Genomic DNA, 17,799 nt, shown 5'->3' with positions numbered 1-17,799 from the left:
TTTTCGATATTTATGCTCAATCTGAATATCAATAAAATATCTCGCCTTTTGCCCCATGTTCGTTAGCTATATCTCTTGTTAGCTAGCTTGTACTAGTACTTCACAACAATGACGTTATACTTCATATTTTTGTTGAAAATTGATTAGTCTTGACAAAGACCAGAGCAAGCTAATGGTCGGACACTCGGACCTAAAACCCAACCAATCCAATCCCCTACTTAAATCTTATACTATTATTTAATAATAATAAACATCATTAATGCTTATTAGACAAGGGACCCGCATTCAAAAAAGCCGCAACAGATCTCAAGAAAATCAAACGGTTGATACAAAATCAACTCGTACGTGAAAAAAAAAACCCTTTGTACTACTAATCTCCGTCTTACTATATACCTGAATCTTCTTTCCTTTTCATCCCCTTTAAGTTTTAACCCTTCTACTTTACTCCCTTTTGCATGGCGAATCCGAATATTGTAATTAAGCAAGAAATTTTAGATGATAATAATAATAATAATAATAAAGTGAACCCGCCGGTGAAGAAATCGTCACCGTCGGTTTTTATTGATCTAAGCAGTAGTGACGAATCCGACGACTCAGATTCCGATGGTTTTGTGGGTTCTAATAATAGACCGAAGAAGAAAAGGAAGAGTGTTGATGAAGGAGCGTTACCTTTAGGTTTTTTGGATCCTCTACCACAACCTCCACTACAGTTACCTGCTCCTCCACCGACTAATAATAAGGGTAATTTAGGTAATACTAATTTGGAGAGTAGTGGGAAGCAGTTTTGGAAAGCTGGTGATTATGAAGGAGCTTCTTCTTCTATTACTAATGGAGGATTATCTTCAGGTTTGTTTTTTTTTTTTTTGTAATTTGCGCAATTTGTTGTTGATATTTGTTAGTGTTAATTTGTGCATGCCAGCAATTACATGCTCTATTGTTTTGTTGTGCATTTTTGTAGCTTAAATTGGGTGAGTGAATTGGATTGTGTCAATTTTTATTTTTTTTTGAATACGGGGGAAGTTATGGTAATTTATTTGTTTTTGGCATTTTGGTGGATTACATTTAGGTTAAATTGGATGAATTTGATTATCTAAATCTTGTTGAATATGGAGGAAGATATGAGTGCCTTAATGACGGTAATTTTTGGTGGATTATTGTAGCTTAATTGGGTTGGTGAATTCGATTGTGTCGATTTTTTTTTAATGAGGGGAAAGTTATGGTAATTTATTTATTTTTGATTAATTAGGTAAGTTATTTAAGTTTAGATGGAACTCTTTTTGTTTCCTCTCTTAGGTTAACAGAATGTTTTTGTCCGTGTTAATTTGTGCATGTCAGCAATTATGTGCTCTTTCGGTTTCAGTTTTTCTGTTAATTGTTTTGTTGTGCATTTTGGTGGATTACATTTAGGTTAGGTTAAATTGGGTGGGTGAATTGGATTGTTTAAATATTGTTGAATATGGGGTAAGTTAGGAGGCTTAATGACACTAATTATTGGTGGATTATTGTTAGGGATGGCAATGGGGCGGTGCGGGTTGAAACAACTTTTTAGAAAATTTAGTGCGGGTCGGGTTGCGGGTTTCCTGCATGCACATGCCACTGTGTTGTTAAATGTATGTTTTCGGTGAGATTTAGTTGCTTCCAAGTTCCAACCCAGATACTATAGAGAGATAATTATCTGATTTGTAATTTTTCTACTTTGAAATTTCACTATCTGGGAAGACGTGCTCATCTTATAATGGAAAACTTTGCAAGGATTTCTGACTGCTAGCTGGCTATGGAGAAAAAAATGTAATCAAGTTTTTTAACAGAAAACTGATAGTTATGTAATTAAGTGAATGTATTTTTGTTCTTTTCTTTTTTACTTTTCTTCACAAATTTCATGGTTTGCACGCTATTTTCTTTATCAGTTACGTAAGTAATTAAACACCATTTTTTTGATTGGAAAAATAGATTCAGAATAAAAAATGAAAAGAGTAAACTTACATCGTTATAACACAAGTCCTCCCTCAGTGACAATGCAGATGCGAAATGCTCTAGTTTATTATTTTCTATTCGTGATTATAAAAGCAATTCCTTTTTGTAATATTTTAAACTACAGTTACATCAACATACCCGGTGTAATCCCACAAGGTCCGGGGGAAGGATGTACGTGACCTTACCTCTACTTTAGGCAGAGTAGAGGTTGTTTCCGATACACCCTCGGCTCAAAAGAAACGTAGTCAATGCAGGATTGCAAGAAAAATAAGATAATAAAATATCGAGATACAAAACAAATGGCACAATAATAGACACATAAAGGTAATGATCTTTGTGATACCAAAATAACATAACTAAGAAAAGGAGAAGAGGAGATGGAAAGGCTAGCCCCCCACCTCTCTCACACACAGTGCAACAAACTCAACTACCTACTAACTTTCTGTCCTAATCTTGACCTCCAAATCTTCCTATCTAAGGTCATGTCCTCAGTCAGCTGGATCTGTGCCATATCCTGTTTAATCACTTCCCCCAGTTCTTCTTCAGCCTACCTCTATCTCTCCTAACACTTGCGACCGCCAATCTCTCACACCTCATAACTGGCGCATCCTCAGACCTCCTCTTCACATGCCCGAACCATCTTAGTCTCGCTTCCCTCATCTTGTCCTCTACGGAGGCCACTCCGACCTTATCCTGTATATCTTCATTCCTAATCATATCTCTCCTAGTATGAACACACATCCATCTGAGCATCCGCATCTCCGCTACCTTCATCTTTTGGACGTGAACGTTCTTGACTAGCCAACACTTTGCCCCATACAACAATGTTGGTCTAACCACCACTTTGTACTTACCTTTCAGCCTAGGCAACACTTTTTTATTGCAAAGCACCCTAGATGTGAGCTTCCATTTCATCCTCTCTGCTCCAATACAGTGTGCGACATCATTGTCAATCTCCCAGTCCCTTTGTATTATGGACCAAAGATACTTGAAACTCCCTCTTTTGGATATAACTTGTGCCTCGATCTTCACTTTCACATCTGTCTCTTGCGTCACGTCACTAAACTTGCACTCTATGGACTCCGTCTTAGTCCTACTTAACCTGAAACCTTTAGATTCTATGGTCGTTCTCCAAACTTCCAGCCTAGCGTCAACTCCACTACGTGTCTCGTCAATCTAAACTATGTCGTCTGCAAATAACATACACCACAGCACCTCCTCCTGAATATGTCGTGTCAATTCGTCCATCACTACAGTTACAATTTAAGCTAAATAACAAAATGGAAAAAGAAAATATGCGAGGTGGGTTGAAAATAGCAAATTGTGCTATGCGGGGCGGGTTGAAGTGTTCGCGGGTTTGACCCAAAACAGCCCCGCCCGCACCGTTTGCCTTCCCTAATTATTGTAGCTTAATTGGGTGGGCGAATTGGATTGTCTAAATCGTGTTGAATATGGGGAAGCTGTGAGTAGTAGTTCAAAGCCTAAAAACAACAACATACAATGTATTCCCACAAGTTAATGACTGTAATTACTGGTGGGTTGTTGTAGCTTAATTGGGTGGGTGAAACAAATTAAAAGGTAAAAGCACCATTTATTTTGAAATGAAGGGAGTACACTGTATTACAGTTGTCCATTTAAGTATAAATTTTCTCGAAGAGTTTGCAATCAAGTGCGCAGCTAAGTCAGCCTCGTTCGGGCAACTTCCAAGTAGTTTCGTATGAATACACGGATTCACCGTAAAATAAACACGGCATGCATGCGAAGAAACACATGGCGCACATGCCACGTGGCACATAGCACGCATCGAAAGGACACTCGGCGTACATACCACGAGGTACATAGCACGCATGCGAAGCAAACACACGTATATACGCCACGAGGCACATAAGACGACGCGAAGCAAACACACGAGCCACGCCACGAGGCACATAAGTACGTGGCAAACACGCGGGCACTAATATGCCACGAGGGAGCCGCATGGCACGCACGCGAAAGGACACTTAACAGACATGCATTTAAGTGCATCTAGCAGCGTACGTGCGAAGAAACACCACGGCGCCACACACGAGAGACATATAAGCGCGTACGAAAGGACACTTCGGCAACCATGCGAAGCAAACACGAAGACGGATGCCACGATGCACACGGGCGCGTACGCGAAAGTGGTGGTCAGCCCTTGGCGTACGAGGCGGCGATACGTGCTTGTCGCGCGCCCGTTCCACTTTGTTTTCTACCTCTATATCTCATTCTGACTTTATCATTTGTGCGAAGGATATCAATCTGAACAACAATAAAATGTCTCCCCCCTTGCCCCATCTTCGTTGGCTATCTCTTGTTAGCTTGTACTTTGGTTATTAGGATTTCACTACAATGATGTTATACTTCATATTTTTGTGAAACATTGATTAGTCTTACATTTACTCAAACTCTCTTGGATCTCACAAGAGCAAGCTAAAGGGTCGGACTTGAAACCCGGCCAATCCAATCCCCTACTTAAATCTTAAACAAACATCATTAACGCTCATTAAAGAAGGGACCCACATAAAAAAAAGCTGCAACAGATCTCAAGAAAATTTAACGGTTCATATAACATCAACCCGGACGTTAAACTCTATGTAACCTGGACGTTAAACTCTATGTACTTCTCTCCATCTAAAATTCCTGAATCTTCCTTCCTTTTCATCCTTTTACCCTTCTGCTTTACCCCTTTTCTTTTTTGCATGGCGAATCCGAATATTGTAATTAAGCAAGATATATTGGACGGTAATAATAGAGGGAAGCAACTAGGTGTCGCGACATCTTTCACCATTTCTGCGGTTTTATTGATCTAAGCGATGATGGATCTAATTCGACGACTCCGATTCCGACGGTTTTATCGGTTCTAATAGGCTGAAGAAGAAGAGGAAGAGTGTGGTTGAAGGGGTGTTGCCTTTAGGATTTTTGGATCCTTTACCACAACCTCCATTGCAGTTACCTGGTCCACCTCCTAATAGGGGTAGGTTAGGTAATTTGGAGAGTAGTGGCAAGCAATTTTTGAAAGCTGGGGATTATGAAAGAGCTTCTTCTACTACTAATGCATTATCTTCAGGTTTGTTAGTAAAAAAAATCGCTCAATTTGTTGTTGCTATTTGTGCATGCCAGCAATTAATTGGGTTGGTGAATTCGATTGTGATCATTTTTTTGAATGAGGGGAAAGTTATGGTAATTTATTTATTTTTGATTAATTAGGCAAGTTATTTAAGTTTAGATGGAACTCTTGTTTTTCCTCTCTTTGGTTGACATAATGTTTTTGTTCGTGTTAATTTGTGCATGCCAGCAATTATGTGCTCTTTCTGTTTCATTTTTCCTGTTAATTGTTTTGTTGTGCATTTTGGAGGATTATTTTATGTAGCTTAAATTGGGTGGGTGAACATGATTATCTAAATCTCGTTGAATATGGGGAAGCTAGGAGTGCCTTAATGACGGTAATTTTTGGTGGATTATTGTAGCTTAAATTGGGGTGGTGAATTGGATTATCTAAATCTTGTTGAATATGGGGGAAGCTAGGAGTTGTAGTTCGGAGCCTTAATGACTCTAATTTTTGGTGGATTATTGTTAGCTTAAATTGGGTAGGTGATTCGATTATCTAAATCTTGTTGAATATGGGGGGAGCTAGGAGTAGTAGTTTGGAGCCTTAATGACTGAAATTTTTGGTAGATTATTGTAAGCTTAATTGGGGTGAATTGGATTTTGTCAATTTTTTTTAATATGGGGGAAGTTATGGTAGTTTATTTATTTTTGGTTAATTAGGTAAGTCATTTAAGTTTAGATGGAACATTTTTCTCTCTTTTTTTCCCTCTTCGGTCTAATAGTAAGACCATTTATTACAACAATAACAAACCCAGTGTGATCCCAAGTGCTCGGGTCCGGAGAGGTAAAGATAATAGACCTTACCTCACCTTTTCATGGAGTGAGTAGGCAAGCTTTCCGGTAGACCTCGGCTTAGAAAAAGGTACCTGGCACAATAATGTTAGAAAAGAGATAGCAAAATGACAAGATACAGGTAATAATACACAACAAGGAATAAGAAACTATGCGATACCGATATACTACAACTAAAAGGAAAAGAGGGGAGAATTAGACCTACCACCTCCCTCCCCACACAGAAGTCGACAACACTAGCTTCCTTCTAACCTTCTACCATAGTTCTCGACCTCCATACCCTCCAATTTTGGGTCATGTCCTCAGTCAGTTGAAGTTGCGCCATATCATGTCTAATCACCTCCCCTCAATTCTTCTTCGGCCTATTTCTATCTCACCTAACTCCTGCTACCGCTAACCTCTCGCACCTCCTTACTGGTGCACCTCACGCCTCCTTTTCACATGCCCGAACCACCTCAACCTCGCTTCCCGCATCTTGTCTGCCATTGATGCCACTTTCACTTTGTATAACTTCGTTCCTAACCAAATCTCTCTAAGTATGCCCACACATCCATCTGAGCATCCTCATCTCAGCTACCATCATCTTCTGAACGTGGGAATTCACTGGCCAGCACTCTACCCCATATAACAACGCTGGTCTAACCACCACTTTGTAGAACTTACCTTTAAGCCTGGGCGACACCTTTTTATCGCACAATACCCCGGAGGCAAGCCTCCATTTCACCCACCCTGCTCCAATGCGGTGTGTGACATCATCGTCAATCTCCCCGTCACCCTGAATTACGGACCCAAGATACTTGAAGCTTACGCTCTTGGGTATGACTTGTTCCTCAGTAAGACCTTTTTTTTTTTGATAGGTTTTTATTTACAATACTATAAGACCATTTATTAACTAACCTTTTTTAAAGTATTAATATCTCTTAGTTATGTATTCTTATGATATTCCCTTTTGGCCTCGTGTAGTAAAGAGAATTATTTTAGCTGAGGGTGCAACAAACTTTCTTAATCTTGTAGGTGGTATAGATCATGTCAGAGTTCATCCCAGATTCCTACATTCCAACGCCACAAGTCATAAGTGGGTGCTTGGAGGTAAGTTATCACATTTCATCTAACCATAAGATATGTAGGTTTACGTACCCTTACAGTTTTTGCCCTCTTTATTTCATCTTTTCTGATCATATCCAGTCCTGCAGCTTTTGCCGAGCTTTTGGACAATGCATTGGATGAGGTATACTTTTTGGCTTAATCTAGTTTATATCTTGCCATTTTGCATACCATTTTAAGGTCACTCTCTTTGATAAGGTCTCCAACGGAGCAACATATGTGAACATAGATATGGTCCAAAACAAAAAAGATGGGAGCAGGATGCTTCTGATTGAAGGTATTTAACTTTACTATATTTCTTTTGCTTTTTACATGGATGTTAGAACTATATCCACAGTCATCAGGAAAGCCTTATATCTGAATACCTGCTAACTCTCCCAATCCAATCAACTTCTATATCCTCTCCTTCCTTTTTACTTTTCTTCCTTCCATTTTCCTCTTTACTTATTGGGATTGGTAAAGTGGAGAATGCTTATGTCCCTTCACTTCTCTTTAATCCATGTGAACCAGACAACCAGTAAAGGGGATATCAATTTTGTGTTCCATGTCTATTTTGAGGAGAAGCAACCTCGGTGTTAGTTCCCAGGAGCACGCTGCCCCACCATGGAGTTTCCTGTGATCTGTTTACTTAAAACTGTGTATAGGCTATGCTTCATTAGTAGGAGCAATAAGCTGGGCAAATCTTTTTCTAACCACCCTTAAAAATGTTTAATTTTCTAACTTCTCTGAAACATTCATATCTTTATGCACTAAACCTCTCTTCATCGTATTGTATGCTTATTAAATATTGTCATTTTATAATTTGCTACTTTACTTTCTGATGCTGTTGGTTTGTCTTATCTTGCTCATTCTTCTACAGATAATGGTGGTGGAATGGATCCTGATCGAATGAGGCATTGCATGTCGCTAGGATATTCTGCGAAAAGCAAAATGGCAGATACTATTGGGCAGTGTGAGTTTTAACTGAGATGATTTTGATACAGTTAGTTTCTGTTGAGATTACCAGTAATGTTTACTTCAGCATATGATTTATTTCTGTGCTTTTGTATAGATGGAAATGGATTCAAGACAAGTACCATGAGGCTTGGAGCTGATGTGATTGTTTTCTCTCGTTCTGGTGGGAAACCAGGGAAAAGGTTGTTACTTCTGCCTCCTTTTAATGGTCTATGTTTCTATTTTTCAATTTGGCTGGTACAGAGTTGGAAATTGGCCTAGGCTTACATGTTACTGGAGTTCCATCCACGAACTTCTTGTCATAACTTGTGTGTTTGTTTCCTCTCTGCTGATCAGCATATTATGTGCTTGGTTTCACTTACGCAAGCTTTTCTTCTAATATTATTTGCAGCTTCATACATTCTTTAGATGATCACCATTCCATGGTTTTCTTAATAACTTGTAGAACAGACTATTTATGGTTAGCATACAGTCCCGTTGGTACTCCTAGTTGGCAAGGAATAGGACACCAAAGTTCACTTTTAGCGCATAACTGTCGTCATTAAGTCATGACATGTTTCCCTTTGTCAGTTATAAGGGGAAAAACTCCCTCTTATTCCCACACTGGAAGTGACTGTATGGGAGGAATGGGATATCCTTTTTGAAATCGTTGCCTTAGTTAAAACTATATATGGTAATGGAGCGGGAAAATGAAGATCTCTTTTTACCTGCCGCCCATGGGGCAGGTCTGATCTGATCAATTTCTAGTTTCACGTCATTTAGAGAGTATGATTTTTCCATGGTCCGCTTAAGTATATTGCGTCAACTGGTGGAACGTTTGGGTCAATTGGATAATAGTTTGTGGCTACAGTTGTATGTTGTGGATGTTTGCCTAGCTCTAGCATAGCACTTCCATATACTTAAAACTAGCACTTGTGTTAGGACCAATGAGAGATTCCTGGGAATCCAGGTGTCTAAACTGGTAGCGCGAAGTCTGGTAGCTAGTTAGCTATCAGGTTACATGGAAACTCTGTGCAATCAAGTATCCTGTGTGGGTACATACAACTTTAGCAAGTTTTCAGTGTGGCGAAAGCTGTGGATGAAGTAACCATACCTCGTTGACGTGGGTACATTAAGGAAAATCTGTATAACACAGGTTTGCTGTTTCCCTGAGACTGGCATGTTACAAAGGAGTTGCGAGCTCAGGCCTTGGGATTGGTTCCTTGCTTAGGGTATTCCTTCCTCTTAGTTTCCCCTTTATTTCTGTAAGTTAGTGACGCCTGATCTCAAATTTCTCAGGCTCTGGTGCAGTCCCCCGCTCCTGTAGCTGTGATTATTGTTGCTTTCGACCCTCGTTTTTTTTCTCTTTATTCTTGTGGTGGGTTCGGTACCGCTATTTACCCAGGTGTTTTCTTTCTATTTCAGCCCCACACAGAGCATTGGATTGCTGTCCTACACATTCTTGCGAAGCACAGGAATGGAAGACATCATTGTTCCCATGGTAAGCATGCTGTATTATTTAAAGTTTCCGTAGTTATAGTGATCTTATGGTGAAAATGATAGACCCGGTGTACCTGTCTGAGGCAAAGTGCATCTAGAAATGCTTCTACTGCGATTGACTAATCAGAAAGCCAATTAATCAACTCTTTGCCCCTATTTTCATGTTAGTTAGATATCTAAACCTTAAGTAAACAAACTCTGCACTTTATATGGGTTTCAGTTGTTGATGTAAACTTGATTTCAAAAAAAGAAGTTGTTGTAAATTTTGTACAAAGCGTGCATTCTACTTTCTTTTTGCTCAAGCTCTGTGCTGTATCAGGACTTAAGTTGTTTGTGGATATTTCGTACTAGTGTTTGCTCTTCCTCACATTTTTGCCTGTGTTATCTTATGTCTAAGCTTCAGCTTTGTAAGAAAACTTGATAACATCTTTCTGGCCTTGCTAATAGGTGTCTGATCTTTCTTTTTCCCTCTATAGTGGTTCTTGCATTTCATTTTGCGGACTTCTATTTAGTAGTCCTAGCAAAGAGGGAGCACTAGTTCCCTTCATGAGTATGATATTTGTAATCCTTCATGGATGTTAGTGTCTTTGATGTGATTTCATACACAAGCTCTTATATTGATGTTTGTTTTCTTGCTATTTTGCAGCTTGATTATGAAAAAAGAGAAGGGTGGGACAAGATAATACGATCATCTACTAGTGACTGGGATCGAAATCTCGAAACCATAATTGAGTGGTCCCCTTTTTCAAGTGAAGTTGATCTTCTTAGACAGGTAAATCTTCATAATCACTCCCACTCCTACGGCCCCCAAAAAAGAGAGTATTATTTTAAATCCTTCTGCAATTGTTAAACTAGTATGAAAGATCTTATAAAAGGAACAAATGAGACGATATAAGCTGTGACATGATTACTGTAAATTACAAAGTGTACAGTTGGAAAGATTTGCAAAAAGACTATGTAACCCTAATTCCAATATTGATTAGAACATATACTGACCCCCAAATTTAATTGAGCTGTAATAACATTAAAGTTAGCATACAAAATCTAGTTCTCAAGTGTTCACCTTGGCTCAGCCAGTGTGCAACCCTGTTGTGAAGCGTATTTGTGTAGGTTGGAATTAATGAACCATTTTGGCGTACTCCACGCTTTGAGTTTTTTGGTTTACATGATAATGCCTCGCCTCGCCTCGCCTCTGTCGTTCAGGTTTGGATGTGGTGTATCTGCTAATCATTCAATTTTTTTTCTTTTTCTAAACATGCTGCAGTTTAATCCGATGAAAGGTCAGGGGACTCGGATTATAGTATACAATTTGTGGGAGGATGATCAAGGACTACTTGAGTTAGATTTTGATGCAGATCCACATGTAACCCTCTAATATTCTAAACTTGTTGCTCGTTTCTATGCTTTACTTAACGTGCTGTCAGATTAGTTTTCTAGTGACATGTTTCTTTCATTCTCTCCTTCAGGATATTCAAATAAGAGGAGTCAACCGTGATGAGAAGAACATACAGATGGCTAAACAGTTCCCAAACTCCCGGCATTTCTTGACATATAGACATTCGCTAAGGGTAAGTAAGTTCATAATTTTTCTGTCGTGTTAGTTGGGGCATTTTTGTTACACGTCAGCAAGTTATTTGAATTTCACGTTACTTTGGAGGTTCTGTGATGACATTCCCTGCTTGGAATGTGGGGGTTTATATGCTCCTGGAACCAAGGAGCAGTTGTACTTATCAAGTGGGCATTACGCCTTTGCCCATATTGATCTAGGCTATCAAGAGCGACTGTGGTCAAACCTAAACATTCCAAGTGCTTCCTGGTTGCAAGTATCATTTTACATTTTGGATCAAAAGTAGTTGTAGACGTAATATTTCCTTACATTTTCAAGTTTTGGGATTACAGGTAATTACTGTTTTGTTTGCCCACCAGAATAAGAGAAATGCATTCTTAACCAGCAAAATATGCTCTAATTATCCTAGTAGAATTTTTGCTGGTCAACTATGAATAGCATTTTAGCCAAGAGGTAGGAGTTACTCGATGAATTGGTTGACTGGAATTACGGGATGAAATATCGATACTGTTGGAGAGAAATGGCTCAGTTGCTCTTATGTCTGTAATGCATATTTTATATAAATTGAGTCAATTCCCTAGTGTTGGGTCTTGTCCTATGAGGATCAGTTGCAAAATGTACATTGAGGTCCTTCTTGATCTCAGTTAGCTGAAACAATTTCCCGTATGTTGTGGAGGGAGCACCAGCAAGTTTTGGAGATAACTTGATCAGTGAATGCTTGATATCAGAGAATTCTGAGACAACCTGTTCATAAATGGAAATTGATTTTATTCTCGTCCTCCATCTTTCCTCCACTGTAATTGTGTTGAAAAAGCGTGAGACCATGAAAAACAATCCACTTAAGAGACTTGGATGTCTGATGTTTCTTTGATATTATGCTTCTAAAGTTCAACAGAAATCTTACCATCTGTACAATTATTAAGATGTTGAAACAAAAGCGATAATACTAAGGTAAGGGTGCATTGTTATGTTAATATTGCTCTGTTCTGACTAGTTAACTAGCCTATTTGATTTTAAATAGCTGATCTGTTTCCTCTACTATTCTTTGCTTATGTACCTTGGTTTTTTTTTGGCCCCGGTTTGGTTCAGTTCAATACATGGTTTTGCATAGACTTCAATTGGAACTCCTTTGGCTCTCTTCTCCTTGGTGCTACGTGCAGTGGATGTTTACTTTTTCTTGGAAAGTAATTTTGTTTTTATCACGTGTATTCTTGGATTTTCAGAGCTATGCATCAATTCTATACCTAAGAATTGCTCCTGGCTTTCGGATTATTCTGCGAGGTAAAGATGTTGAGCACCATAACATAGTAAATGATATGATGCTGACCCAGGAGATCACATATCGCCCTATGCCTGGTGCGGATGGAGTACCCAAGGATTCAAACGTAATATGTCTTTGAAGGCAAACTTGATTTGGATCTTTTTTCAGGGCTCAATCTTTTTCTCATTCATTTTGATTTTGGTGCTTGTAGATGGTGGCTACAGTGAAAATTGGGTTTGTAAAGGATGCTAAAGCTCATATAGATGTTCAAGGGTTTAATGTCTATCATAAAAATAGACTTATTAAGGTTTGTCTTTTTCCTGAAGTGCAATTGTTTTATTAAACAGTGATGATGGCTGTAGTTGTTGGTGTCTTCTTGACTATGTGATGGAATGCTTTCTGCAGTATCTTCGTATATGTGGGGATTTGCAGTATCAGATCCATGTATTATGAGACATGCAACTTGATATTTTACCTCACCCTGCAGTGAATAATTTCGTTGTTCTTCATAATCTGCCATCTGCTAATCCAAAAAGAACAAATTCTCATCCTTGGTACTCCAACTCTGTTAATATATGGTGTATGTGAATTTATGTAGTGACAGTAAGAGATGCATAGTTAGCCTTTGCATGGCAGAACATTCTGCACTTTGTTATCTAGTGATCTGTACTAAAGTTTCCTTCTGTGGTCAGCCATTTTGGAGGCTATGGCATGCTTCTGGAAGTGACGGTCGTGGAGTTATAGGTCTGCTATACCATCTTAAAAGTCATCCATTTGTAGCTTGCCTGTTTTAAGTGCTTACTGTTGTGCAATATTCGATGCCAGGTGTATTAGAAGCCAATTTTGTTGAACCAGCTCATGACAAGCAAGGATTTGAGCGTACGATAGTCCTTCAAAGACTTGAATCACGATTAGTGCAGATGCAGAAAACTTATTGGTGCGTTCTATTCGTCTCCATGTTGTGCTTTTCCAGAGTTTCATGTACTTAGTATACCCCTGATTTCTTTTCCAGGTCAACTCTTTGTCACAAAATTGGCTATGCTCCTAGGCAGAATAAGAAAGCTATTGCACAAGGTAACCTATGCATACTTCTTTCTATCTTTTTTTTTTTTTTTTTTGGGTACTTCATCAATTCTTTACACAACCTTTAGTAAGGTTTGACGCTTTGTCTGGGGAATTGTGTTCATATTTTTCACATTAATCTCTATTTTCAAAGAAGATACTGTTTTAGTTAATTAGGTTTAATGCTTTTTTCTTTAAATTTTTGTTTACTGTACTCTTAATATCTCAGTTCGAGAAGGTGATCTTGCTTTCTGATAATATCTAGTTTCTTATTATAAGAGATTAAGTACACAATTATTTTTTAAACAGAGAATTCTCCTGGTTATCCTTCTTCAGCATCTCAATCGAAGTATAAGAGTTCAGCAAAGTCATCTGAGAAGAGTAATGGTGTTGGACATCTAAATGGCAGGCATGATAGCAAATCCAGAAGATCTGGAAAGACACCAAGTTTTATTGAGCCATCAACTTCTGCCGAAGATGACAGCGATGAAGATGTCCAAGTTGACCTTCCAAAAAATCAATCAGGTGGACATCAGAAGTATACTTATGGAAAAGATGGCTCTCGGGTTATGCATTCACCGCCAGGCTTTGGACAAAGAGCTGCTGAGCAAGTATGTTCCCCAGGTGGAAGCCTCAAGCGAGTTACTAGAAGTTCAAGATCAAAGGTTACTTCTGGTCTACGTACCCTTTAACCTCCCAAGCTTCTTCCGGTTGTCTTAGTTTTTGGCAGGGCTCAGGCTCTCTTAATAATAGAATATCTTCAATTAGCAATATATGCCAGAGTATCATGTTAATTTACTGCACATGTAACCAAGTATGCTCTTTTAGAAGGTAGTGTCTGATACGTTCGTGTATGTCTTGATGAAAGTTTTGAAGCTAGTCAGGAGATTCTAATATTCATATCTATTACACATTCAGTTCTTTTTCGGGTAGGGAGGGGGTTGGTTTGGCCCACCTTTTGAGCACCTAATTTCGCTCATCGACGTTTGAAGGTTCTCATTGTGGGAAAATTGACTCTTCAATAGAATTTATTGTCATGGAGAGTTGGAGCAGATAGTGGAATTGATAACTTTTTTATTTGGTCCATTAGGGAGATGCTTGTGAGAATGAGGATGTGCTGCCAGATAACCTCATGGAGTCTCTAGAGCAGTTAAAAGCAGAGAATCGTGAACTTAAAGAAAGGTGCTTGTTCTGCAACTTTTACATAATTATTGAACCATTTTATGGTATTTTAGGCTCATATGAACTATCAAAATGTTTATTTATTCAACAGGTTGCGGAGGAGAGAGGAAGAGATTTTAGGTGATCTGTTGCGTGATTTACAGCAAGAAAGAGAGATGCGCAAATCAGTTGAAGCTCAGGTTAGGTGATATTTTGATGTTTACTGTTTCCCAGTGTAGCGACATGTCTGTGCGAAAGCTGCAGTGTTTTGCATGCTGTAGTAGCTAATGTCTTAATTTAGCCGAGGGTCTATCGGAAACCGCATCTCTACCCCCACAGAGGTAGGGTGAGGTCTGAGTACACGCCACCCTCCCCAGACACCACCTATGGGATTACACTGGGTATGTTGTTGTTGTTGTTGTTGTAGGAGCTAATGTCTTATATATAGGTGAAATTTGGATACTAATTACTTGTTTGTATTCCTTTGTCCTTATTCTGGGAACGGGAAATATGACCTCAAGGTCCTTTTCTGTGGTTCCTGCCGGTGAATATATGTACAATTTTTTTTGTAATAGCAAGGGTGAAACTCTGTTAGTCTAGATTTTGATGGATTCTTTAATGAAAACTGAAATTCTTCTGCTCCATGTTCAGCTGCAGGAGGCAACTAGAAAAATAGAGGAACTTAACAAGGAGCAAGAAAGTTTGATAGACATATTCACAGAGGAGAGACAACGCCGCGATGTGGAGGAGGAGAACTTGAGAAAGAAGTTGAAGGTGAACTTCTTCACTCAACTTTTTGCGTCTTCGCTTTAGACAGTGGATATTCAATTGTTTTCTTGGCTGCTTTCAGGATCAATCAAGTACTAAGCAAAGAGCTTCTTGAGAAGGTGCAGGTTTTGGAGAAGACGAGGTCTGCCAGTCGTAGGTAGATCAATTCATCTAGGAAACCTCACTGTCCCTCTTGGTTGTCCAATGCTGTATATATAATGAGTTAGCGTCGCACCAAAATTTGTAGAAACATCACCTTGGTGCAACGGCTTTAGTCTAATTGCGCTCCAATGCTCTTGAGCTCCGGCACACAGGTGTTGCTCATTTTTCTCCAAGTTTTAGTTGTGCCTAGTCCAGTAGGATAGTTCAGGTCGAACCTCAGTTCTCAGTTACCTTTAGATCTTGAACCCTCTCTTCTTCTTAGCTTTAAGAAGTGCTAGAAACATTTTGTGCTGCCTTACAAGGTTAGGAGGAATATCAATGCCAAATATTTTTGCAGGATGATGTGCACTTGTATTGTAAATATTCTGGAAAATGGCAGACTTTGCGGTGATAATTTACTAGGCATTGCTGTACATATCCCTGACCCCTTCTGCCCATCGTTATTATTTCTTCAATGATGCATTTGAGGGCATAATTTTTGTCTAGAGTCGGTCAAAGTTCTATTCGATCATTATCTGAATTTTGTCACCTTTGCTTTTGGAGAATCAACTTCGTTGTACTTTGACCATAGTCTCTAAAGTAATGTTTGTTATTTTTGGATGAAGAATTTTCACGTTCTAGCATTATCCATATCTACCTTCTTTTTTTAGTTCTTATGTTCTATTAAGTTGTTTGTCGCATGTGCTCATGATCAATTTGGTAACAATCCTTCGTCCCTAGGAGTTACCTATTCTTTACATCAATATTTAGTAACTAAACGGAGAAAAACGATACTTAGCACTCTTTTCAACTTAATGAGAGTTTGAAATTATAGTCGAGCCATATTTTTCTAAGAAAAAATTGAAAACCGAAGGGCTTACATTATGGAATGGAAGGAGTATACTTCCTCCGTCCCATAATAAGTGTCATCTTAACCAAAAGCATGCATATTAAGAAATCAATAATGCAATGTGAAGTTTATCAAATTATCTCTATATAATAAAATAAAATTAATTTTATCTTTTGATTAAAGCACGCACGAGAAGTATAACTTTTGACATTGAGAATTCAAATATACCTAGTTTTTCAATCAAACTTTATTGCCTAAGGGTAGAATTGAAAAAAACTAGTCAATTTATGTCTTGGTTTTTTAAGATGACATTTATTATGGGACAAAATAATTTGGCTAAGGTAACACTTATTATAAGACGGAGGGAGTAATTGTTATTAAGAGAACTTTAATAAGGTTTGTTCATCTCAATTTGCCTAAAGCCTCCCAATTTCTCATTAGATGTAACCATTTGTTGTAAGTTTGAAGGTTTATTACTTCATTTTTTTTGTGCGGAGTGCTCTTCAAATGCACTGGTCTTTAATTTTTCCCCTTAAGATAGAGTTTCGAAGGTACGCTGCAAGCGTTGATTTTGCTTAAAACTCTACCTTAAGAGCTTAAGGCATAATTTTACTGCAAAACTCTACCTTAGTTTGCAAACATGCTCCATCAGCATAATTTGCCGCAAACTCGCCTAAGGAGAGTTTTGCAGGCAAACTATGCCTGATGGGGCAGAGTTTGTAGGGATTCGAACTCGGAATCCTGAGGTTTTGGGCGAAGGGAAAAAGTTAAATATTTTTATTTTGATGGGCAAAAATTAAAGACCTCAAAATAAGGCTATTACTGCCAATTGCCCTTATTACTTTATTTGCAACGTGTTACCGGCAGACTTGGGTCACATTATGTACCCATTACATCAATTTTTGAATTACTTGGGATGCAATAATGAGACTGCTCTTTGTTTCTCATTTAAAATTACACGATTATGCTTGTTCATTATCGTTGCGAAGATTACTTTTCTTCTGCAATTTGCAAATTTTGGACATGCTGATCTGCTTTCGTTCTTAATTTCTCATCTTTTACTAAAATACTTTTGGACATTCTAATTTTGCTCTGATTGTTCTTAATTTCCCACGTACGTTGAAAACCCTTATTATGCCCAGCTCGTTGCATTATCCAATCTTGTTACATGATCACGTACTGGTGGGCATGCGTGAATATTATTGGAAGAGAAATACGTACTTTGTTATTGGTGTAACTTTCATATGTTAAAGTTGGCAGTGATCCGATTTTAAGACGTTTTCCAAAATTTTCTGGAATAAAGGAAAAAGTGGAAAAGCATGAACAATATCAAAATTCGCATCTTAAAGTTTACTAAGGGTGTGTTTGGTAGGGATTTTAGAAAATGCTTTTCAATTTTCTCATATTTGATTGGGTAAAATGTTTTGGAAAACGTTGTACTAGACACAAGTTTTCTTAAAAATTAGAAAAGTGAACCGCACTCCTTGCCCCATTCCACCCGATAATGTTTTGCTAAATTTTCTTAGTTGTGAAAACATTTTTCTTCATACCAAACAC

The 17,799-nt window shown here is 38.4% G+C and overlaps 1 pseudogene; it reads left to right on the top strand.

The window, feature by feature from the left end:
• The first annotated feature begins 280 nt into the window (after positions 1-280).
• LOC132056224 (protein MICRORCHIDIA 7-like) lies at positions 281-15,828 on the top strand (annotated as a pseudogene).
• The last annotated feature ends 1,971 nt before the right edge of the window (positions 15,829-17,799 follow it).

This window comes from Lycium ferocissimum, chromosome 5 (genome assembly GCF_029784015.1).
Source record: "Lycium ferocissimum isolate CSIRO_LF1 chromosome 5, AGI_CSIRO_Lferr_CH_V1, whole genome shotgun sequence".
Taxonomy (NCBI): domain Eukaryota; kingdom Viridiplantae; phylum Streptophyta; class Magnoliopsida; order Solanales; family Solanaceae; genus Lycium; species Lycium ferocissimum.
Note: the sequence above shows the minus strand (reverse complement) of the source record. Positions and strands in the feature narration are given on the sequence as shown.